Source organism: Marmota marmota, unplaced genomic scaffold, assembly GCF_001458135.2.
Source record: "Marmota marmota marmota unplaced genomic scaffold, marMar, whole genome shotgun sequence".
NCBI lineage: Eukaryota > Metazoa > Chordata > Mammalia > Rodentia > Sciuridae > Marmota > Marmota marmota.
Window position 1 is genome coordinate 21795732 of NW_026000249.1, and position 25158 is coordinate 21820889.

At 32.0% G+C, this 25158-nt stretch overlaps 1 protein-coding gene across 2 annotated transcripts in view; it reads right to left on the reverse strand.

Annotated features, from left to right (window-relative positions):
- Positions 1-25158, reverse strand: part of LOC125614152 (dystrophin-like) — a 753869-nt gene that overhangs the window by 409033 nt on the left and 319678 nt on the right. The window lies entirely within an intron of this gene.

Below are 25158 nucleotides of genomic sequence, written 5' to 3' on the forward strand. Positions count from 1 at the left end.
GTAATGTACTGTAATAAAAGTTATGTAAATGTGGTTTCTTTCACTCTCTTAAAATATCTTATGTTACTATACTCACCCTTCTTTCTTATGTTTATGTGAGATGATTAGATGCTTCCATGATGAGATGAAGTGAGGTAAATGACATGGGCATTGTGATGTAGCTGTAGGCTACTCTGTGTTACTTGAATGTAAGCACTGTGATACTGTCATAGTTGATCTTTTAAAAGCTGAGGCAGCTATTGACTAATATGCACTGGACAAAGGGACGATTCAGATCCTAGACAAGACAGAAAAAGACAGAACAAAATTTCACCACATACTCTGACCAGTGTGCAAGAAGAACCCATGAAGCTATGAATTGTTCATTTCTGGAATTTTCAATTAATATTTTTGGACTGCAATTGACCATGGGTAATTCGAATGGTAAAAAGTAAAAATATGTATAAGGGTATAAGGACGCAGTGCTGTAGTCATACACACACACACACACACACACACACACTTATTGATTGCCTACTACTTAAATGGCTAATGATGTTTTAACTTAACAATCATACCAAGGTAATACATAGTCAGTAGAAACTACATATTTTGCAATTTGATTTTTTTCAGGCTAGCAATATATGATATGGTACCCTCTTGCAATGCTGGGCAATAGTAGTACACTAACTCCAGTTAGCCACATGATTATTAAACCACTGATACTTATGGTAAAATGTGTTGCTAAGCTTTAATGTTTAGTAAGTTAAGTGTATTAAATGGCTTCAATTTATGATGGGCTTATCAGGATATAACCCCATCAAAAACCAAGGAGTATCTATTCATATTCTACTGCATTGGTGTTCTATTGCTTATATAATGAATTATCATGAACTTAGGGACTTAAATACTTCTTTATTATTTTTCTTAGAGTTTCTGATGTCAAAAATCTGACACTGGGTTAAAAGCAAGGTGTCATCAGGGCTTGTTTATTATGGAGACTCTAGGAAGAATCCATTTCCTTGTCTTTTCTAGTTTCTAGAGGCCAAATAACATTCCTTAATTCATGATTCCTTTCCACTGTCTTCAAAGCCAATAGCCCAGCATCTTCCAATTTATTTCACATCTCTCTAACACTCTACTTTTCATTTTCATATCTTCTTTGATTCTTTGAGGGATGTTTGATTTTCCTAGGCCCATTCAATTAATTCAGGTTTATCTCACCATGTTAAGGTCCTTAATTTAATCTTAAGTGCAAATCATTCTTCATGATTGTGCAATAAAATACTAACTTAGCAGTTTATATTTGAAACCCTACACATTCCAAAGAATGACCTGACTGGATTCTGGAAGATTACCTCTACATCTTGGATTATCCTGATTGACAAGAGTATTTTTGTTTATTTCAGGCCTTAGAGAATACCAAATGGTGTGATTGATGGTGTGATCCTTCAACTACACTTTATCAGTTTGAGCTCTGGAGATACTAGAGAATGAGTAACTAAGATTATCCATATGAGATGATAAGATGCTTCCATGATGAGATGAAATGAGGTGAATGAATATTCTACTGCATTGGTATAGGCCTACATGAACAAACCCTATAAAATCACGGACACCAAGATTCAGGTAAGCTCTTGATGGCAGTACATGGTTTAAGTTGGTATACATCATTTCCGGGAGAATTAACATGTATATAAGACTCCATTGGGAGAGGACAATTAGAAGCTGGCACTTTGTCTCTTCAGGACTCTGGTTTTTGCAACTATTTCCTTTATTGATTTTAATCTATATATTTTTATTATAGTAAACTATAACCATTAGTATAATAACTTTCATCAATTCTATGAGTTCTCCTTGTGAATTATTGAACCTGAGAATTGTATTGAGGATTTCTAATTATACCATGTAAGGCAACATATTTATAAGTTCTCAGGATTAGAACATATATATCTTTGTGAAACCATCATTGTGCCTATAAAATAATAAAGCAAATCATTATTTTGTATACAGTTCTCAAATTTGTTTGGTTAGAAAAGTAGTTTAAAAAAATACTATTAAAAAGTTTAGAAAACGTATTCTTTTTATATATTTTTTTAATATTTTTATTTATTTATTTTTATGTGGTGCTAAGAATTGAACCCAGTGCCTCACATGTGTGAGGCAAGTGCTTTACCAATGAGTCACAGCCCTAGCCCTAGAAAACTTTCACTGAGACAATATTATGTCTTCTGAAGAGATTATATCAAGTGTTACATGATGCGCTACCTTTTCAAACTTCCCTTTCCTATATATAGAATGAAAATTAAAAGCAAAATTAAAATATTAAAAAGGCACATCATTTCCCATGTTGGTTATTTAATAAATGAGTATGCAATCAACTACTGCCTCATGATAAACAATGAAAAGCATACACAGTTTTCACATACAAGGACCAGAAGTAATTAAAGGAATGGGAATACCTTGATTGGACACCAGAAACTATGAAATATCTGTTCTACAAGCCAAACTCCTCCCTCTTCCCAATTTTCATATTTTTTAATGATATAAAGATATTAATACCCTGTCTCAGTATCTAATTATATTAAATCTGAATGAAAGGAAAAATAAATTGTGCATATATATGTTTGTATATATATGTATGCGTATATATATATATATATATATATATATATACACACATATACAACATGTACACACACACACACACACACAAGAAAAATCTATAGGTTTTGTAGTTTTATGTTTTACATTTGTACCCATGATCTATTATGAGTTAATAATTGAATAATGTGTGAAGTCTAGGTAGTGTTTTATTTTTCTGACTATGTATGTCCACTTTTTTCAGCACAACTTGTTAAAAATCATATATTTCCTCCACTGAACTTCTTTTATACTTTTGTAAAAATTATTTTTTAGTATATTCATTTATGTCTACTTCTGGGATCCCTATTTTATTCCATTGGTCTATGTGTCTGTCCGACCAAAATTATTACATTGTTTGGATTATTGTACCTATATAGTAAGTAAGTCTTCATATTGAGTAGAGTGATTTATCTCACTTTACTTTTTTAAAACATTGAATCTTTTTTAAGCATTAAATTTTTCTTAAATATTAATCAATTTGGGGAGAACTGACATCTTTTTTATGCTGGTTCTTTCAATACATGAATGTAGTATATCTTCATTTATTCTGGAATTCATTTCTTTTATCAGCATTGTAAGTCTCAGGATGCATATCCTATACATATTTTGGTTTACTTATTATATATTTGGTTTATTTATGCTTTAACATTTTATTTTTTGAAAAGATGTTTGTGTTTTTTTAAGTCAAAAATTTTAAAAGAAATTTTAAGATTATCTAAAATTTCAAATCTCAAACTTCTTTTACCAATGGAAAAAATAAGCAATATATTCATTCTGAAAATTATTATTTTCCTTTGACAAGTGATTTAGAATCTCACATACCACAACTTGGAAAACACACACAAAACAACAAAATAAACAAATCAAGGTCCTGGTTTGAGAATATTAAGGGCTCTAAATGCTTTTAGAGTGGTAATTTTTCTCATTTGCTAGAATATATGGTCTCAAAGAAGACTAGCCAGAAGGAGTCTTTGGAGTTCAATCATCAAGTATATTTTATATATATATAAAATATATATAATATATATAAATATGTTTTATATTATATATATTTATATATTTTTTTCATCTTATTCTGCAAATACTGGCATATATTTCCATAATATCTTGTTTATACTACAATATTTTAGATGTAAAAAATTTTAAGGTAACTACTATCATGGACAATAATTCCACCAAATAATAACCACTTCCTTCCTTTATTTAGATTCCCATATATTGTAACAATTTAAAATATATTTACATTTCAATAAAATATATTACCTAATTATACTAAAAATAGATGGTTATAATAGAAACAGACGTTTTACTTCTCATTTTCAGTATTATACTTCATTTTAATCCCTCTTCCATTAGTTTGTTAGTTAAAAAGCATATTAAACAGCATTTGCAAAATTAATCATAATGCTGTTTAGAAAGGCACTATGTCATTGTCTCAGTTGTAAAGGAGTCTGCCTAGCTTCCATCACATATATTTGTTTCAGTGTAAATTTTATTACATATAGAAAATTATATTCATAGTTAACTTACCAGTTATCTATTTCTTCACAATTCATTCCTCTATTAATAGTATAAAGATCACATGGGATCAATAAATTTGCTTCAAAAGTGGACTTTTCTTCTCATTTTAATAGAGGAGTATACAGATTTTTTATTAGTTGATAAAATTATTTATTTATTTGCATTATGTATTTATTTGTATTTGGTGCTGAGGATTGAATCTAGTGCCTCACACATGCTAGGCAAGCTCTCTACCACTGAGCCACAATCACACCCTGGAGTATACAGATTTAATATAATAAAATCATTATTCTATTCATCAAAAATTCCTTATATTTCATGTTTCTTGGGCTACTCTGTTAAATGGGATAACAATAAGCCAGCATTGAGTGGATAGTTTCCACATTTACTTCCACAGTCTTAATGATTATCTTCCTTCAAGAATTAGAGAACTGGGGCTGGGGATGTGGCTCAAGTGGTAGCGCGCTCGCCTGGCATGCGTGCGGCCCGGGTTCGACCCTCAGCACCACATACAAAACAAACATGTTGTATCCGCCGATAACTAAAAAATAAATATTAAAAAATTCTCTCTCTCTCTCTCTCTCTCCCTCTCCTCTCTCACTCTCTCTTTAAAAAAAAAAAGAATTAGAGAACTGGTCTTAACTCTTTTTCAAAATCTAATGATTTTCTTCTTAACATTCTCATGCAATTTACAAAATATTCCTAGTACATTATCCTGGTTTCATTTTGAATAATGTTGTGGATTGAATCTTTGTGTTCTCCCAAAATTCATATATTTACTTTATGGAGGTGATTATGTCATGAGGGTGGAGCCCTCATGAATGGAATTTGTGCCCTTATTAAAAAAAAAAAGACGTTATTCTTTACTGCATGTGAGGATACATTGAGAAGGCATTATCTGTGAACTAGGAAATGAGTCCTCACCAGACACTGATTTGCCAGTGTCTTAATCCTCAACTTCCCAAATTCCAGACCTGTAAACAATAAATTTCTGTTTTTAGAAACAAGTTATCTAGGGCATTAATGGTATTCTTTATATCAGCCAAAAAGATGAAGACATATATGTTATTCAACGATAGTTATTTCATACAGAAGAATATTAAAAAATCAAAATTAATCCATCCATAATCAGAGAAAGGGAGGAAAGCAATAATGGACTGAGTATCATAAACAAAATATATTCAGGAATCCAAAATAAAATTTCACTAATTGAGTCCATGAACAATAACGTACATTATGAAAGGGAAAAATGTGTATTTTTACCATTCACCATATGCATATGGTTGAGAGATCAAATAATTACCTATGGATAAGTAAAGCACATCCAATGATATTCATAGCAGCATCAGGAGCCTCTGTGGCCCCTGTCACATTGCACAGAGGTGAAAGCAGCAAGGCAGGGAAATAATAGGAGCTATATAATTGTGGCTTATGAAATCTCAATGATAGCTTTTTTCTGACTTAGGCCTGGACACAGGAGGATGTAACCTGATTATGATGGCATAATGGATACCAGCTATCAGTGATAACAATAAAATTCCATAGCATTCCTGTAGTATGCCATGCTCAGCAACTTAGTGAGGCCCTAAGCAACTTTGTGAGACCCAGTATTAAAAAAGATAACTAAGTCAAAAAGAAACTATGTCCTGGCCTTTATTTAAGAAACAATAGGCATAAACATAGCTTACTGGGTAAATTGACGTAAGGAAAATAAAACTCACTAAACTAAAAAGTGTTCTAATATTATTTATTGTGATATAATAAATTTTTCAATAGTACAATGAGGCTTCCTGACTAGACTATCATATTTATACAATGTCAGCCTTTAGTATTACCCATGTACATTTTTTCTCCCAATACTTGTCTTGGATATCCTTTCTTCATCATAATTTTCCTTGACACAGTGCCACTTATATATTTTCCTAATTTTCACTGTTATGCTAACCCCAGCAGAAAGCCATTTAGCCAAAGTGAATGTCTGACTGTAACTGAGGCTATTTCTCCCTAAAAGAAAGGAGTTATTTGTATATAAATGCTAGTTTCCATCATAAGCCCACATTAACTAATAGCCAATGGGTTAGTAAATGAAGTATCCTACTTTAATGATTCTGGGTTATATTTAGTATTGGTTATGAAAATGTGTGCTGTTGGATACTGCTTATTGTGCTCAGTCTTGCCTGCTATGTAAAATTTGTAAATTCAAAATTACCCATTAGCTATTTTCTGGTTATGGTAAAGTAGATAATAAAACTTATTTCTACATTGAAAAAGTTGAAAGTGGTCATAGGTATTATCTAATACAGTGGGTTTTCTCAAGTACGGAGTGTACTACAGCTATATACCTGTTTATGGTTATATGGTAGAACTGGGAACAGATGAGAATTAAGTCAAGCCCTCTGCTCATTTTTTTAGCCAGAATGGCTGTGACTTAACTATCCCCCTATTGGGATTTCATGTAAAATTTCTTTTAAAGAATCTGTGTGTGTGTGTGTTTTTAAAAAAAAACTTAAATTAAATCAGAACAAATTTATATAATAAGTGTATTCCACAATTGCAAAAACGTAGGATCTTTGTTATTATTTCCTCCTGTCATTTGCATTGCATACTCCTTGAGCATATATGGCATTAAATAATGGCCCTTTTCCCACTAGTTCTAGACCAACATGGTTTCAAAGCCTGTCATATTACTTCTGGCAACTACTACCAAGCAAATGCACAAAATGGGCTCAATTTTTTTGTCCATTCTATCACTTCTTTTTCTTTATTTTATTTATTTATTTATTTATTTTTGTGGCCTAATGCTCACATTTTTTCAGAAGAGAAGACAAGGCACAGAATGGTAATTGCTGCTACCAGACAAAATTGGTGTGTCAATCTGACAGTTTCCCTAACTTCCAAACTAATGTGCCTTTTGATAATTAGCCTCATTATTGTCTCAAATTTATTTCCTTGTTAGAAAAATAATTATAAAAATAAATCAGAAAAACCAATTGGTCATAAAATATCAAGTTATTTTGAGTTAGGATTCCCCAGAAGCAGACCATGAGAAAAGTATTTCATTGCAAGTAACTTATTTCTCAGTAATCTCAGGAACCTTGTAAAGAAGTAAATGAAACTTACAGAATGAAACTGGTAAAGGGTGAGTTGATAAGAATGTTGTCATCGTGATCAACTGAGGCTTAATTTCACTTGAGACTGCTAGGACATTGATTTGTCTCACCTGACAGGCAAGAAAGATGAGGTATATCTTATCACCTCCCATCTATAATATATTAAAAACAATTATCCTTATAATTAATTAATTATTCCTTATTTCAACATTATAGTTTCATTAGAAAGACGTTAATGTATATAAATATTGCAAACTTCAGGAGAGGCTTCATTTTATATTTATGTTTTGAGGTTTCTTGTTATTTTTTCCTTTATTGTTAATGGTGCATTATAATTGTAGATAACTGTGGGATTCATTGTTATATATTTGTACATGCACACAATATAACAATATAATTCGTCTGATATCATCGCCCAGTATTTCCTCTTTCTCTTCACTTCTCCCTATCTCTGGTCCTTTTCCTTTAGTCTTCTGATTACAAAAATGGAAGCCTCTTTCAATCAACCAAAAATATCAGCAGATTTACCTCCTTGGAAGATTTTTCTACTTGGATTCACTATTGATGTGTCCCCTATTGACTGATACCATCATAATGGCTGAAGCAGCATTAGAGATAATTATTATTATAATATAATCAATTCTCTCATTTCTCCCCCATAATCCAGAACAGTATTTATTCTCCATATTTTCTACATTGAAAGATCTGAAGGTTTTCCTTTTATTTATCTGATAGTATAAATGAATATAAACATGGCAACATTTTTTTTTTCAAAAAGGGAAAAGGAAAGCAAGCAATCCCAAATCAAATGTTCTTTGAATATACAATTAAAGGTTTTGAGTTCATCCCAACTACTGATTATGGATTTATCTTCCAACTTTCCTCCCCCTCTACCCAGTACCTTGTTATATTCAAGGTCAATATGTCTATTTATACACTATGTAACAAGCATCACGATGTTTATTATGTTTGTAAAAATATAGTCAAAATGTTTGCTTTTCTTGAATAATACAATAAAATGTATCCTCAGGTTTAGCTAATGTAAGTGCTCAAATGATCCTTTCATTCCCTAATAAAATAATATTATAATGTGAACAATTGAATTCTGTCTCAATGTATTTCTTACACACAATATATTCAATTCCAATATATATGAAAAAGACTCTATATAAAGTCATAAAGTATGAATAGAATTTCAATGAAAAGCATCAGAATAAATAATTAAATATGCATAGCTCCTGGCATGTGGATTCCTGTCACAGAGAATTGTGATTTTAAAGAATGGATACATTTCAGAACCAATCTGTTATATACTTAGGCATCTGAGATATTTTCTCTCAACAGAAAAGATTTAGGAGATTATAAAATAATGAATGTGTTCACTTCTTTATTAACTTCCTATCACAAAGCTGGGCATTTGAGGAACAGGGTGTTAAAATGTCATGTCTTTTTACACATCCATTGAATTCTTACTCTCTTTGAAGCCTCAGGGTACCTGTGAGCTGTCAAGACTTTCCAGAGTGGACTTGAGATTTAGGCTGTAACACAATCACAAATTTACTCTATTTTCCCATTGCTACAGTTTTACATACTCTCCTGACCAAACACTTCAGATTATAGTTATTATTTTATAGTGAAAACCCAGTAGTGAAATGAAAGTGGGCATACACTTTTAACTTCTGTTATCCTTCATCATACCCATACTTCAAGGTACAATTGGGTGATGGGTGCCATCCATAATTTTCTACTATTAATAAAGGGGGGAAAAAGAGAATCCCAGTTTAGTCAACATTATTTTACCAACTTGTTTGAATTGCTGTACCTTTTTTTTATAAATGGTTTAGTTTCCAGTGTACCTTTATTTTATTTATTTATATGTGATGCTGAGAATCAAACCCAGTGTCTCACACATGCTAGGCAAGCACTCTACCACTGAGCCACAACCCCAGTCCTTGCTGTGCCTTTTAATGGTCAATTTACTCTCCTATGATTTTACTTGATCATTCCATTAAATTATTTGCTTTTAATCAGTGAATAACTTGAATGCATTTAGACCTCAGGAGAGGCAATATTTAAATTACAAAGAAAATAAGCATGGCATAGGGTAACTAGTACTATCATATGTAAATATTCCAACTTCTAACACTATGAAATACTCCAAAATGGTAACTTGGCTCAACTTGTTTGCTTACACTGAGTAAATAAAAATCTTGAAAATAGTACTATTCAGGTACTATAGTTAGTTATATTGTAAGAAAGAAGGATGAAGTAGAAATGTTGCTATCACAGGACACAAAGTCTTACTACCTCTGGCTGTAAATGCATTACAACTTTAAGTAGCATTTGAGTCACTCTTTTAGAGGTAGGGGATAAAGGGTAAAGAAAAAATGGAGAAATCATAGTCCTCAGGTCTTAACAGTCTAAAAATAAATATATATCCCCAAAAAATACAGCATAGCAAGGTAAGTTTTGACACAAGATAGGGAAGGTTCTATGGGAATATACATAGTGGTACAGGATTCAGCCAAAACTGAAGAAGAAGCGCTATCTACACTATCTCAGAGGATTATACAGCATGCTATGAGTATGAGAGATATGTGGTTTATTACATTTTTAAATGTACAAATGTTGAACTGGCCTTGCACCCCTGGGATGAAACCAACCTCATCATGGTGTATGATCTGTTCAATGTGCTCTTGAATTCAATTTTCTAATGTTTATTATGGACTTTTTCATCTATGTTCATAAATTATGTTGGTCTTTAATTTTGTTTTCTTGAAGTGTACTTATCCAGTTTTGGTATGAGGGTAATACAAGATTTATTGAATGAATTTGGAAGAGTCCCTTCCCTTTCAATACCATGGGATAATTTGAGTATTATTATTATAAGTTTTTCATTAAAGATCTGTAAAAAATGCAGCTGTGAATCCATCTTGTCCTGTGCTTTTCCTAGGTGGAAGGCTTTTTATTACTGCTTCAATCTTATTGCTTATTATTGGTCAATTTAGGTTTCCTTTGTTTTTTTTACTCAGTTCTGGTACGTTGTATATGCCTAGAAATTTATCCATTTATTTTAAATTTTCCAATTTATAGTCCCAGTAATCCACTGAATTTCAGCTGTATCTATTGCATGTCCCTAAGTACAAAAACCCAATGTTCATCTCAATTGATGCAGAAAAAACACCTTGATCAAATTCAACAATATTTCATAATAAAAACCTTGATAAAACTATGGATAGAAGGAACTTACTTCAACATAATAAAGGTTATATGTGACAAGTGTAAAGACAAAATCATACTTCATATAGGTACAAAGACTCCTGAATAGGACCCCTATAGCTCAGGGGTAAAAAAAAGTCATGAAATGGGATGACATCAAATTAAAAAGCTTCTGCACAGCAAAGGAAACAATTATCAGAGTGAAGAGACAACTGTTAGAACAAAAGAAAATGTTTGCCAGTGACTATTCTGACAGAGGAATAACATGCTGAATATGTTAAAAAAAACAACAACATTAAAAACAAGTAACCTTGAAATTCTTCATATAAATAGAAACAGCAATCATAAAAATTATTTGGAAAAATAAGAGACCCAGGATAGCCAAAGCAATCCTCAGCAAGAAGAGTGAAGCAGGAGGCATCCCAATACCAGACCTTAAACTATACTACAGAGCAATAATAACTAAAACAGCATGGTATTGGCACCAAAATAGACCTGTAGACCAGTGGTACAGAATAGAGGACAGAGAGTGTAATCCACATATATACAGTTATGTCATACTAGACAAAGGTGCCAAAAACATTCACTGGAGAAAAGACAGCCTATTCAACAAATGGTGCTGGAAAAGCTGGAAATCCATATGTAGCAAAATAAAATTAAACCTCTATCTCTCACCCTGTACAAAAATCAACTCAAAGTGGATCAAAGACTTAGGCACTAGAACAGTGACCTTATGCCGAATAGAAGAAAAAATAGGCCCAAATCTTCACCATGTTGGCCTAGGATCTGACTTCCTTAACAAGACTCCTAAAAATGCAAGAAGTAAAATCAAGAATCAATAAATGGGATGGATTCAAATTATAAAGCTTCTTCTCAGCAAAGGAAACAATCCATAATGTGAGGAGAGAGCCTACAAATTGGTAGAATCTTTATTACATGCACCCCTGATACAGTACTAATCTCTTGGATATATAAAGAACTCAAAAAACTTAACACACAAAAAAAAATAAAGCAAATAACCCAATCAATAAATAGGCTAAGGAACTGAATAAACACTTCACAGAAGAAGAAATAGAATCCATCAACAAATATATGAAAAAGTGTTCAACATCTCTAGCAATTGGAGGAATGCAAATCAACACTACACTAAGATTTCATCTGACTCCTGTCAGAATAGCAATCATCAAGAATACAGGCAACACTAAATATTGGTAAGGATGTGGGGGAAAAGGCACATTCATACATTGCTGGTGGAACTGCAAATTGTTACAACCACTATGGAAAGCAGTATGGAGATTCCTCAGAAAACTTGGAATGGAACCACCATTGGACCTAGCTATCCCACTCCTCGGTTTATACCCAAAGAACTTAAAATCAGCATACTACAATAATGCAATCACGTCAATGTTTATAGCAGCTCAATTCACAATAGCTAAACCTAAATGCCCTTCAAGAGCTGAATGCATAAAGAAAATGTGGTGTGTGTATGTGTTTTCAATGGAATATTACTCAGTTTTAAAGAATGAAATTATGTATGGCATTTGCTAGTAAATGGATGAAGTTGGAGAATATCATTCTAAGTGAAATAAGCCAATCCCCAAAATCCAAAGGCTGAATATTTTCTCTAATATGTGGATGCTAATTTATAATAAGGTAGGGGGCACTAGAGAAGAATAGCTTTACTTTAGATTAGGTGGAGGGGAAGGGAGGGGATGTGGGGATAAGAAAGATAGTAGAACAAAACAGATATTACTTTATGTATATATGTGTCTGTAATACCAGTATGATTCTACAATATGTACACTCTGAAAAAATGAGAAATTATAACCCATCTATGTGTGATATATCAAAATGCATAAATGCATTCTACTTTATCATGTATAACTAATTAAAACAAATAAAAAATTAAAAAGATAAAAAACCAAGTAACTTAAAAATAAATAAATAAATATCCCTTTTGAAAACAAAATCAAATAACACAATCAATAAATGGGAAAATGAACTGAAAGCTGAACAGGCACTTCTGGAACAAAGAAGTGTAAATAGCCAATAAGTATATAAAATTATGTTTAACATCTTTAGCTACTATAGAAATGCAAATCAAAACCAGAATGAAATTTCACCTCATTCCTATTAGAATGGCAGTTGTCAAGAATATAAATATAATAATAAACGTTGGTGACAATGCAGGAAAAGGAAGTGGTATGCTGTTTGTAATAATGTAAATTAGTGTAGCTATTATAGAAATCAGTGTGGAGGTTCCTCAAAAAGCTAAAAATAGAACTCCCACATGATCCATCTATACCACGTCTTTGTATTTATTCAAAAGAAGTAAAGTCGGCATACTTCAAAGATAATGCATACTTGTATTTACTTCAGCACAATTCACAATAGTCAAGTTACAAAATATATGTGATATATATATGTATATATATATGTATATATATATAAATATATATATATATACATATATATATACATACACACACACACACAAACACACAGTGGAGTTGTCTCTCCAAGTCTGACTTATTTCACTCAAATTATGATCTCCAGTTTTATCACTTTTCCTGAAAATGACATAATTTCATTCTTCTTTATGGCTGAGTGAAAGTATCATATATATTCCGTCATATGTGGAAGCTAGCAGAGAATAAAAAACAGGCAAAAAGGGTCAGTGGATCAGAGGAGGAAGGAGAAAAGAATGGAGGACTACTGGGGAGTGGTATTTATCAAATTATGTTTATGTATGTGCAAATATGCCACAAGGAAACTCACTATTCTATATAATTAAGAAGTACCAATTAAAAAATAAAATGTGGGGGTGCTGGGGTTGTGGCTCAGAGGTAGAGAACTTGCCTAGCACATGCAAAGTGCTAAGTTTGATCCTCAGCACCACATAAAAATAAATAAATAACATAAAGGTATTGTGTCCAACTACAACTAAAAAATATTTTAAAAGTATAAAATAAAATGTAGTACAAATAATAGACATATTCAATCATAAAAATGATGGAATCATGATTTGCAACATGAATGGAGCTGGGTGGTCATAATCCAGGCACAGAAAGAGAGTATTAAATGGTGTCACTCATATGACATCTCAAAAACTTGACTATATAAAAGTTGAAAGTAAAATTTACCAGAAGCTGGGGAGATTAGAAGGACCTGGGAAGGATGGGGACAGAATGATCAATGACTAGTAAGGTAATTAGAGTAAGACGTTCTGGTATTCTTTCGCACAGTAGAATAACTCTACATTATAGATTATAACAAAGCACTATCTATAAAAAGAAATAAATTTAAAGAAATTATTTTGAATCTAATTATCATAAAAAGTGATAACTGATTTTAGCAGGTATTTACTATGATTTGAATATTAGTCAATGGATACAAGTATCAAAATATCACATGATAACTCATAAATATATATGATTCAAAGTACCAGTTAATTTTTTTAATGCTTAAGAGTGTGGGTTTGGGTGAACACCTCCAAAGTCACAAGACAGAGAAGTATTATATTCAGAGAACTGTTTGTATGGCTAGGGTAAGGCATTAATGTGGTGGGTGAAAAATTTGACCTGAGAAAAAGGTAGGAAAATATAGTAAAGTACCTTTTCTTCTATATAATTTATTCAAATTATAACCTAAAGGAATGAGGAACCATTTGTGGATTCCAAGCAACAGGGTAACATATTAAATTTTAACTTTGAGAGAGCTGAGCCTAGCAGCTTTGTGAAGAATAAACTGGAAAGAAGATAGATTGCAGATAATTTAGAAAACTATCACTGTAAGCTAAAAGAAATTTAGGATTCCACTAGATAGGAATTAGTTACATAGATCTATGTAAAGAGGAAATAATATTTCCTTTTCTCATGTGGTTTTTTATGTGAATAAAATAAACATAAAAGTATTTTGTTAAGTATAAAACTTAAGGAATTAATATCAAATGCCTATGAGTTTCTTAATGACATTCATAATTATTCAAACCTAGTGAAACAACTATAAATATAAAATTGCTTTTTAAATGCATTTTTCTTATTCCTCAAGAGAAAAAATAACATGGTAGATAAGTCATGTGGATTCATATTTCCAGATGGAAGTGGTTATCTGCTTTGCATGAAGCCAGGGAAATATGACAAGGAGATTCATTCTAAGAACTAGAAGCAAGAGAAAGGGAGCACACTGGTTTTCAGGCATCTAAGGCAAGGTTCTTCCATGAACAGGAAGATAAATACTTGGAAGTAAAATGTAGGTGATGCACAATAAAAACTGGAATAGGTTTCTGGAGAGAATTAAAGTCAAAGTCTCATAATAGATTTGGCCTCTGAACATATGAAAAAAATCAGCAACAACATATTCTGAAGATGAAGTTCCTTTCAGTATTTAGGTTGTATACCAATAAGAATTCATTATCAAGAATTTAGTATATTCAATAAAATAAAAAAAATATCAAGCTCACAAATGTGCTTTGTTGATTACTACCTTGAAAAAGGACACAGAAATTCATGAGATCAGAGCAAGGGGACATCCCTAAGACCTATGGTAGAAGCACTAAAGGCAGGCAGTGCCCCCAAATTTGTTTCCTTCTAAGCAGATTGAGTGAAATCATGGAAAGAGTGAGATGTTTAAAATCTGATAAATTTAGTTAAGATTCCAGCCATCCATAAGTAGCTTAAACTCATGGAGGCTCAGTTTCAACATCTAGAAAATAGGGATTATCATATTTGAGTTGTTCTATGTAATAGAATATTTCATGAAAATTATACTATTGCACCTAGCATGCAAAAGCATTCAATAAATAGTATTATTTTATTAGTAATTAAGTTTTATTATTACATTTCCATTTAAAAAGAAATTAGTATAATACTAATGTTCTTATTAATCTATTAAAGAACAACTGTAATTTCTTGAATTAGAGCCAAATTTGGAATATATAAGTAAGAAGCATGAAAAGAAACTGATTATAACAATAAAGCTATGTAGGAGGAACAATAAAATTTGAGGATGGAAGGAAAATTCAATTTTAAATATTACATGGCCATGTTATGAAACATTTTTTTTTGGTTAGCTGAGGGTATTTTTGTTCACAGATTCAATGAGATTAATCATGTATCACAGTGTATTTGCTATTATAATTATCATATCATGTATGTCTTGGCCCTCTCAGAGAGGCAAGGAGTTTCAGTCAACATATTAGAATGGACTAAAGATTCTACATGATGCAACAAGAAAAAATATTCTTACTTCTATGTCAGAAGATTTATGTTATATTTCTAGTCTTACTATTAACTAGAAGAGACTTTAGGGAAGTGATGTCTTCTCTATAGGTCTCAGTTTCCTCATCTGTCAAACTAAGACTTGGAACTACATATTCTTTAGGGCCTCTGGGCCTTGAGATCATAGGCTCTTACAAAAAGACATTTGATCTAGATGTTTGCAACCCCTATAGTAAACACAAAGGGGGAAAAATCTAGAAAAAGCAAAGAACTCCTACATGTGAAAAAAAGATGACATCTCAATTTTAAAAACTGGACATGTGACTAGAACACACTCCATAATGAATACAATATCCACATCACTAATAAACTTGGAAATGTTCTCAAGCTCATTAGTCATAGACGAGATGGAAATTAAAACAATGAGAGAGTACACACTGCAGCAAAAATGGCTCAAACACTGATAATGCTAATCACTTGCAACAATAACCTTAGATTTAATAAAATGATTATGGTTAAGTAAGTTTGTTAATGTAGTTTGAAAAATCACTTGATATTATAAATTAAAGGTAATTGGCTATTCAATGATCCAACAATTCTACTTTGGGTTTTATACAGCAAAAGTGAAGACACATGCAAACACTCTATACAATGTTCAGAGTAGCATTATTTTTAAGAGTTTGCAAATAGAATCAATCCAGATGTACATTCAGCTTAGATGCGGTAAGTAATTTTTTTATATTTATACTACAGCATATTATACTGCATAGAAAGTGGTTGAAGCACACCTAAAAATAAGAAAATAGCTGGAGTTCACAGACATAATGTTGAGGAAAAAAAAAGTCAAAAACACAGGAATAAATTACTCTATGGATTCAATTACATAATTTTAAGAAACTATCTATCTATGGTATGTTTGAAACTAATATTGTGCCTATCTATGGGAGTGAAGTGATGGAGGAGTAAGATTGGGGATTTCAGATGCTAGTAAAATTATTTTCTTGACTTTGGTATTTAATGAGGTGTTTTTGCTATTTGAAAATTCATTAATTTGTATGTATACTCAGTGATTTGTTCACATATATGCATTTGTTAGTGTGTTAAAGTTTAGAAACAGTTTTAAACACTAAAACAGAAATGTTTATTTTCATCTACCAAGGAAAGTAACTCTACTAATGAGTGTTGGGAGAAAATTTTCACTGCTTTTAGACTATGTGTAAACTACTTCAGAGAATCAGAGATTTGATGAGAACAAAGACACACATACACACACACACACACACATACATTTACATATGTTGGAAGATGTGAGCAGCATGAAAAAAGAGGAAATGGGGAAGAAAGAGAGGTAGAGACATTCTAGACAATTTGTTCAAAATATGTATTGTTTGAAAGGGAAGAGAGGGAGTGGGAGAGACAGAGTGACTTTCTGGACAATCCAATTATTCAGAAAATGTGCTGATTTTCTTTTTTTTCCAAATTAAAATGTAAAACTTATGTCTTTTTAGTTTCTTAGGAGGAACTGTGAGTGAATCTAAAATCCAATTGAATTGGATGATGTTGAAGTTGTATGAAACCTTAATGTTTAACACAAATTCTTCATGTTACAGGTCTATTTAGCAACAGGCCTATTCTATAGATAATGTCATCCTTGTAGTCTTCCTGCATTATCTTTCAGGTTTGACTCTGTGGTTAATTTAAATTTAAACATTGCTGAAATATTTTCAGTTAACTTATAATTAAAGATAGGCACACAGAGAAAAAACAACATAAAAATTATCTAAGGAGAGCATAGGAAATAATTTCCAGGGATGACTGTACATAAACAACCAGTGACAGGTTTTGAAATTTTTCCTGAGAAAAAGACTGCATGGCCACACCCACTGTAGATTAAAAATGTTTAATTTCATTGTCTGCAACTGACTGTTGCAACAAACTAAACTCTTCCTTCTTGGTTTGATTCCAGTGAAGCTGAGCAGCAGCTGTTAGGCATGCTCTTCCTTATTTCAAGTGACCCTTCAAATATGTCACTTTACCCTTTACTTTGAATTACTGTTTTTCACTGAATTTGCTTTTTTCCTTTCAGGAATCATTTTAGTCTTTGAGGAACTTGCCAGTTTTTCCATATCACTCAAACTAGGAACCCTGGAAGCCTCTGGCTCATTCCTAAACCAGCTTTTCTGTCTGAATTCACAGCTGCTGCTGTTCTCTGGTAAGCTGTCACTGTAGATATTTTCCTTTTCTCATCCACGTAAAGCACATTCATCTCTAAATTCCTCAGGGACCATATCTTAGTCATCTTGCTCTAGCACAGAGCCTGGCAGTTAGAATTTATCAATAAATATTTGTTGGATGAATGGAAAGCAGCAGAAACAACCTGTCACTTCAGTTGGTGGGCTCTAATCCTGTTCTGGATGACCTAATGGAGAAATAAGCTCTGCCTCCTGCCATTGTGGCTACTAGAGCCCGCCTGTGAATGGCTCAGCAGCCAAAGGGAGAAGAACCTGCAATTCCTACTTACAAAATGAATGTTTTCATCACAGGAAGGCTTTTACTCAATCTCCTCCTTTTCACACTTGTCACTGAAAATAAATGAATCCCATAGCTCCCCATAAAACATATACAATATCAGGTTAGCGTCAGTGTCATTCTCCATAATCCAGTTTATTGTTGCTATACTGGATAATTCTACCTATAATGTTAAAAAAGAAACATGTGCTAGTAAAATTAGAATAATGATGTTCCCTATCATATTTTATTCTGAGAATCTTGTAATCAATGGTAACAATGCCATTACCAGAACAGAATGATCCTGATAAGTAAGATGAACATTGGGGAAAATAAACTTGTTTGTGTTTATAATTCTGTCTTTAGATTGCCAAGTAATGTCAATATTTCTTTTAGAAAGCTGATAAGCACCATTTACCTTCAAGTGTATATGGACAGCGATTAATTTCTGTATATTGCCCAAACTTCTGATTCAGTCATTCCCCATATCCTTTATAAATGTTTGTTTAAAAAGAAACCTCATTTATTCTTTTTAAATTTTTTTGTAGTTGTAGATAGACAGAATGCCTTTATTTGCTTATTTTTATGTGGTGCTGAGGATCGAACCCTGTGACTCGCACATGCTAGGCAAGTGCTCAACCACTGAGCTACAGCCCCAGCCCCTCATTTATTCTTTACACAGTATTTTTGTCTTGATGATCTTCTTAACCATTTGCTTATTCCTTACAGTATAGTTTGGGATATAACCACAAAGCTCCTCCCCAAAACAAAGCAGTTTTCTAGAGTCTGGTTATGCTAGATATATATTTTATATGTTTGTAATTTAAATTGAATTCAGTTTTCCCAAAGTAGAATATCTGTTTGATATTTAAAGTATCCCTGCTTTATTTAGAAATTATAGTTCATACTGCAATTAATTAGACTAAAGTTTAAAATATACAGAGTTGTAAAAAATGTTTTCTTTAAAATGATTACTTTGTAAAATTATCAAAGGTGACACTGGAACATTATAGCTAACTCTATTTTTTAAATTTAATTTAAAGACAGTGTAAACAAGTCCTGGAGACATAGTCTTATCTTTTATTAATATCTACACAGACTGGATTAAATTTATGAAAAGTTATATCTGTGGAGAAAATCTATAAATCTTTAGAGGTCAGATCATAAACCATGAAAACACTTAGATCCTTTAAAGTATCAAAAGGTATAACCTGTAACTAACAATACCAAGTAAATATTTTTAATTTGATCTTATAGCATTTGAAATATTTATTTTCAATCTCTAAAATAATAATTTTCCTAAATTGTGAGCTTTTATTCATTTGAAATAATTTTAATTTTTTATTACTTTACCATAATATATAAAATATAGAGCTATCAATGTTACCCACTGAAAATATGCATAAAATCTTCATACTAAGATGAAGCATACTAGTATCCTGTATAAGTCAAACATTCTTGTAAGACATAGGATTTTAAAAAATACTTTCAGTTATTTAATAACAACTTCAATATAAACTTTGAATCTAAGGGAATGTAGAGTCATATATGTCCTTTCTAAAACAGTTCACACTTGTTAAGTTCTTATTTTGTAAGCCAAAATTAATTTAAAATGAAAAATGGAAAAAAAATTGAAACCCAAGTATTTTTAAACTTCTAGGAGTTTTTGGTTTTAATTATTTTAATAAGTGAAACAAAGTAAAACTATTAAAACATAAAGTTATTCAGCTACTCTTTAAAATACTTAATTTTCAAAGAAATAGTGCTGCTTGTCATATTTTTTTCTGTCTTAAGGAGAAAGAGAACTAAAAAGAACATCTTGGAAGGACTGTGCCCTTTCATAATTCCCTGAGAAGCTTAGTGATTATAAAGAATGCCAATCAGAGTTCAATATTCTTACCCTTGGAATCAGGGGAAAAAGTCCTTTAAGAGATCAAAATCTTTGATAGCAATAACAAGAGCTAAATTTGCCAGAGTTAGAGCCCTCCCCTTATCAATTTCAGGCAAGAAATAATCCTTTTTTTCTGCATACCAAAAAAGCAAGCCAACTCATGGAAAAATCTGTGTGACTTCAATTACATAAAATTGACTGGATGATTGAAAAGTAATATTTTGAACGATTTTTTTTTAATTTTAAATAAGCGTACTTGTATGTTTGTTTTTATTACATTCTGAGACAGATCAAGAGGATGTGAAATTGTTTTCAAACACAAAGAAGCTACCTCCTAACAACTTTTTCTTGATTGCCTCTTTTGCCTTCTCCCAGTTTTATCCTCTTCCTCAGTGAGTCTCTCTCATCTCTCCATATTCCTAAGCCAATAGGAAGAATTTCCTTCAGACCCTTAAGCCTTGTATCTGTTACCATAGAGACAGGCATCACAAGATAGCTGTTCAGTAACATCCTCATGGAAATAAAATAAAAATCCTATGGGCTTTACAGGAATTTCCAGTGCTACCAGTGAACAGAAATGATATCTTTTCCTGGAAAATGCAGGGATTTTAATTCTGCATTAAAGAACTGTGGAGATTGCAATATGTGATGGTAAATCCAGAATCCCTTATTTTAAACTCAGAATCTGATTATGGTTTCTCCTTTGATTTGGAAAAAGTCTCTTATATCCCTATTTTCATGGGAATGTCTCATAAATATCTCATTGCTTAACATTTAATTCTAGCATGTCTTATCAATCATTTACTAATAGTGTCAACTGTTCTGTTCTAGTTCAGTACATTTATTTTTATCTTGCTATTCTTTGATCCCTTCTAGAACATATTTGATCAAGAACATCCTCATCTTTTCCTAAAGTTGAGCACCTCTCCAGAACTCTGCAATGTAAAATCTGCTTAGAGAGTCTATAGACCTATAAAAAGAGAAAAGGGTAGCTGCAAGAAATGAATTTCACTTACTTTACCTTGTTTTCCATTGACTTCTGTACTTTCTTAAGTCTACTGAAATCACACACTAGCTGAAGAGCAGCAATAAAAATAACTGAGTTTTAGCAAATAGATAAGTTCAGGAAGATCAGAAAAAGCAGATATTATATATGTCAGTGATTGCAGAGAGCTCAAATTTCCTTATAAAAATGTTAAATAAAAAATCCTCTGCAAGTAAAACTTTTTAGCAAATTAGCAGACAAAATGAACCCATTTTTAACTCTTAAGCTTTATATTTGAACCACTTTCCAAACTATCTAGTACTTAAATATTATGTATTATCTCAATTTCTGTTTGTGGAATATTTAATTGTTATTTTCCTTTTCTAGAGTCAATGAGAAAAAATACAATTTTCTAATAGACTATATTGACTAGAGATTGGGTCAGCAAAGTTTTATTATCAAGGGCCAGGGAGTAAATTTTTCAGCTTTGTGGCCCATATAGTCTCTGTCACAATTGCTTAACTGTTGTTTTAACATGAAAGCAACTATAAATAGTAAGAAAACAAATGATTGTGGTTGTTTTAAAATAAAACTTTATAGACACATAAATTGGAATTTCATATTTGTGTGTGTGTTACAAAATATTTTTTTCTTTTAGAAACAACTAAAATATGAGAAAAACATTCTTAGCTGGCTGGTCAAACAGAAATGGTATGACACATGAACCATAGCTTACTGACCCCTGGCATGGATAGCTCAAGTGGAATAGTAGAGACATTCACAATCATATTTGAAAAAGGGAACCTTATTTTCATGAAATGATTAGACTCACAGATACTTCTCCGGTACCTCCTTCTTTTATTTCTCTTTCTTTATTCCAGGAATTCCATTCTTAGCACTGGACATGTTAAGAATAGGGAACATAATCTCACAAAATAGTCAAATCCATGTTTACACTATAATTCAAATATTTTCCTTTCTTTATTTCTTTACCCTCTTCTTTCAAGCATCCTTTAACTCTTCACTTTTCTAGATTCTTCAATGCCCCTCAAATATTATAGTCTCTAAGACATTTAACCATCCATGCATTTTTTACTTAATGTATTTGAAAAGTATTAAAAGTTCCTCTTAGACCACATTGTCCTCCTAATTTTTCAAAACTAATTGTCTTCATTTGTCCAACAATATTACTTTTTCCTTTTCTTTTTTTTTTTTGTTGATTCCCTGTGAGACTATGACTGAACCTGACAATTCGGCCATCACAAATAATCATTAAGTCTTATACAAAGAATTATTGTTAATCTTTATTGCATTTAGTATCTGTAAGATTCTTTTTTTAATTTAGCACAGGATGTTATAATTATTTCTATTGAAATTCATTATTTTAGCCTTACCACAGTGTTTAGGTAGTCACAATTCCTTGGTACTCTTACAATTACAATATATTTGTTCTCCTTCCTAGCTAGACAGCTATTCATATCTTCCCTCAGGTTTTGCAAATTAATATTTCACAGGTCAAGCAGGGCCAAGGAAAGAATTACAAGGCACATTTTGAGAGATAGGGTTCAAGTCAGATGGAGCCAGTTTTATAGAACTGCACCACAGTCCCATGGGAAGCCTTCTCCCTGGTTTGCAATAATCCATTAATTGACACCAAAAGCAGGGCAATATAGAAAGCTAATTTATTTATCAGATTATTATATAAAAAACATGCATTTTTCCATCTTGACCATATGTGCATCGTAAATATCTTCTAAATGTCCATAGCATAACCAAGGTAGCAGAATATTGGACAATCATGGCCTCTATTACCTTCTACTTCATTCCACTTTCCTCAGGAATCCACAGTTACTCCTAGTGAAGGAAAACTAGCATTTCTAGTCACAGGCAATTATTTACTCACCCCATTCTATTATGGACTTTTCCTCATCCTTTTCACCTTTTAAAAATTAATCTCAGGACAAATTAAAAATACTGTTGCGGTTCTCTTAAACAGTTTTGAAAACAGAGCAGGTGTGTGTGTGTGTGTGTGTGTGTGTGTGTGTTGCATGCACATGTACACACATAGGCATGCTTAAGTGGTCTGTTTTTATTTGACTTTTCATTATTAAAAGATAGATGACATGAGAATGGGAGAATAACAGGATGAAGCAAGCTTTTCAGAAGAAAATATTTCAAAGCCTGTTTCTTAACTGATAGTGTCTTCCTCTGCTCATGATTCTGGGTGAGGAGCAACACATCTGAAAGGAAGCCACTACATCACAACTGGGGAATTTAACTCTCAAGGGTTACCCAAAAGGGAAATAAGAGACATTTTAAAAATATAACTATGCCAAATAAAATTTTTACCTAAAAAGAAAGAATAGTTTTTACAGTATAAACATATTAGAAAATAACAATATTGATTAGTAAAGAATTGGGAAAAACCCACTGAGATTTATAAAAGCCATCAATTCTAGGTTTTAACAATATATTTAAATGTTGATAGTCCATTTCCTTATGTCCCACCTCTTTTTCCTGCAGTCTATTTTTATGCATTTTTCTTCATCCTCCTTTTCTTCCTGAATCACTTTAGAAAAGACAGAATTAAGTAATTGGGAGTTAGAGACTTCACAAGATCTCATCATTGTGCATGATGATCATATTCCAGAGCTAGATATATCATCAGACATTTCCAACTCTTACAACGCATTTATCAGAAAGGGTACATCTGCTTTTCAGGTGTGTGGCTCAAAACCTTTAAAAATTTCATTAATAATCAACAGCTGGTGCCACCTAGTGTCTGTCCTCTCCATTCATCAGTGAAATGAAATACACAGCACTTCCTAGTCACAAACGAAGCAAGCCAAAACTACAAACTAACAAACAAAAAAACCACGGTTTGGGAAGTCCAGTGGCTGATTTAAATTACACTATCTTCATTGAAAGAAAAACCTCTTTTGCAAGTAACTATGGTAACAGGAGTGTGGGGCTAGCAGGAAGCTCACATTTTTCTCACAGGAGACAATTCACAAAAGAGTCCTACTAAAGAAGCAATGTAAAAGAGTTCCCGCCCCCCCCAGACATGAATTGTCACTTAAAATGTTTATAAAAAGTTGAGAAATGAAACTGACAGAATAACATTCTTTTTTAAACAATAGTTTAGATACAGCTGATTTTTGTCAACCAACCAAAATTAACCCTGTAAGATTTGGATGCAAAATTCTTTCCGTTTGTGAGCTTCACAAAGATTAACCAAGTACTGCAACAGACTTTATAAAAGCATGTACAAATCTCAAAAGTATTAAAGGAAATAATCAGATTTCCTGAACCAATTATTAAAAGGGTTTGTGCTGCTAAAATTATACATCTAGAAAACTATTTTCTTTCCTGCTGTACATATGAATTATGAATGAAACATTCAACCATAGTCATGTATGCTTCAAGGTTAAAAAGTACTCATCCAAATCCTTGACTATTTTGTAAAACATATGTTTGTAAGTAATTAGGATGAATATAAGCAGCAGAAATCATCCACCCATTTTTAACTGGTTCACTGATATTTAAATACATGTTTTAACTCACTCTTTCTAAGAGGAATACGTAATTGAAAAACATGGACTAACAGTCAGGAAAAAAAGTTACATAACAGCAGAAGTGTTCCTCAACCAGACTTACTGGGATATTACAAATGCTACAGAAAAGGCATAGCATATATGAGCATCACCGTGTATACAGAAAGGTCACATTAGATGTTCATATATAATAGTCTATTAACTTCTATAATTTAGGTACTGAGGCTACTGGGGAGAAGAGGCAGAGAGCTTAGAGATTCTGTATTATATAGTTAATAATTATGTTCCTCATACTTAGGAATATCTATTTCTATATTATTTGACATGTGTTTAAGCAATCACTTGTTAAAAACAGCTTTGAATATTTTATTTTCTTGTTACCCTAGTGGTGATAAAAATTATTTCAGTATGCTCGGTCCAATATATACTCACTGACAGATCCCCATGCCAGTGTATGAGATAGTATATAGAAACGATTCATAGTTTGTACAAATAGCTTAAATTGTTCTCCTTATCACCAAAACTT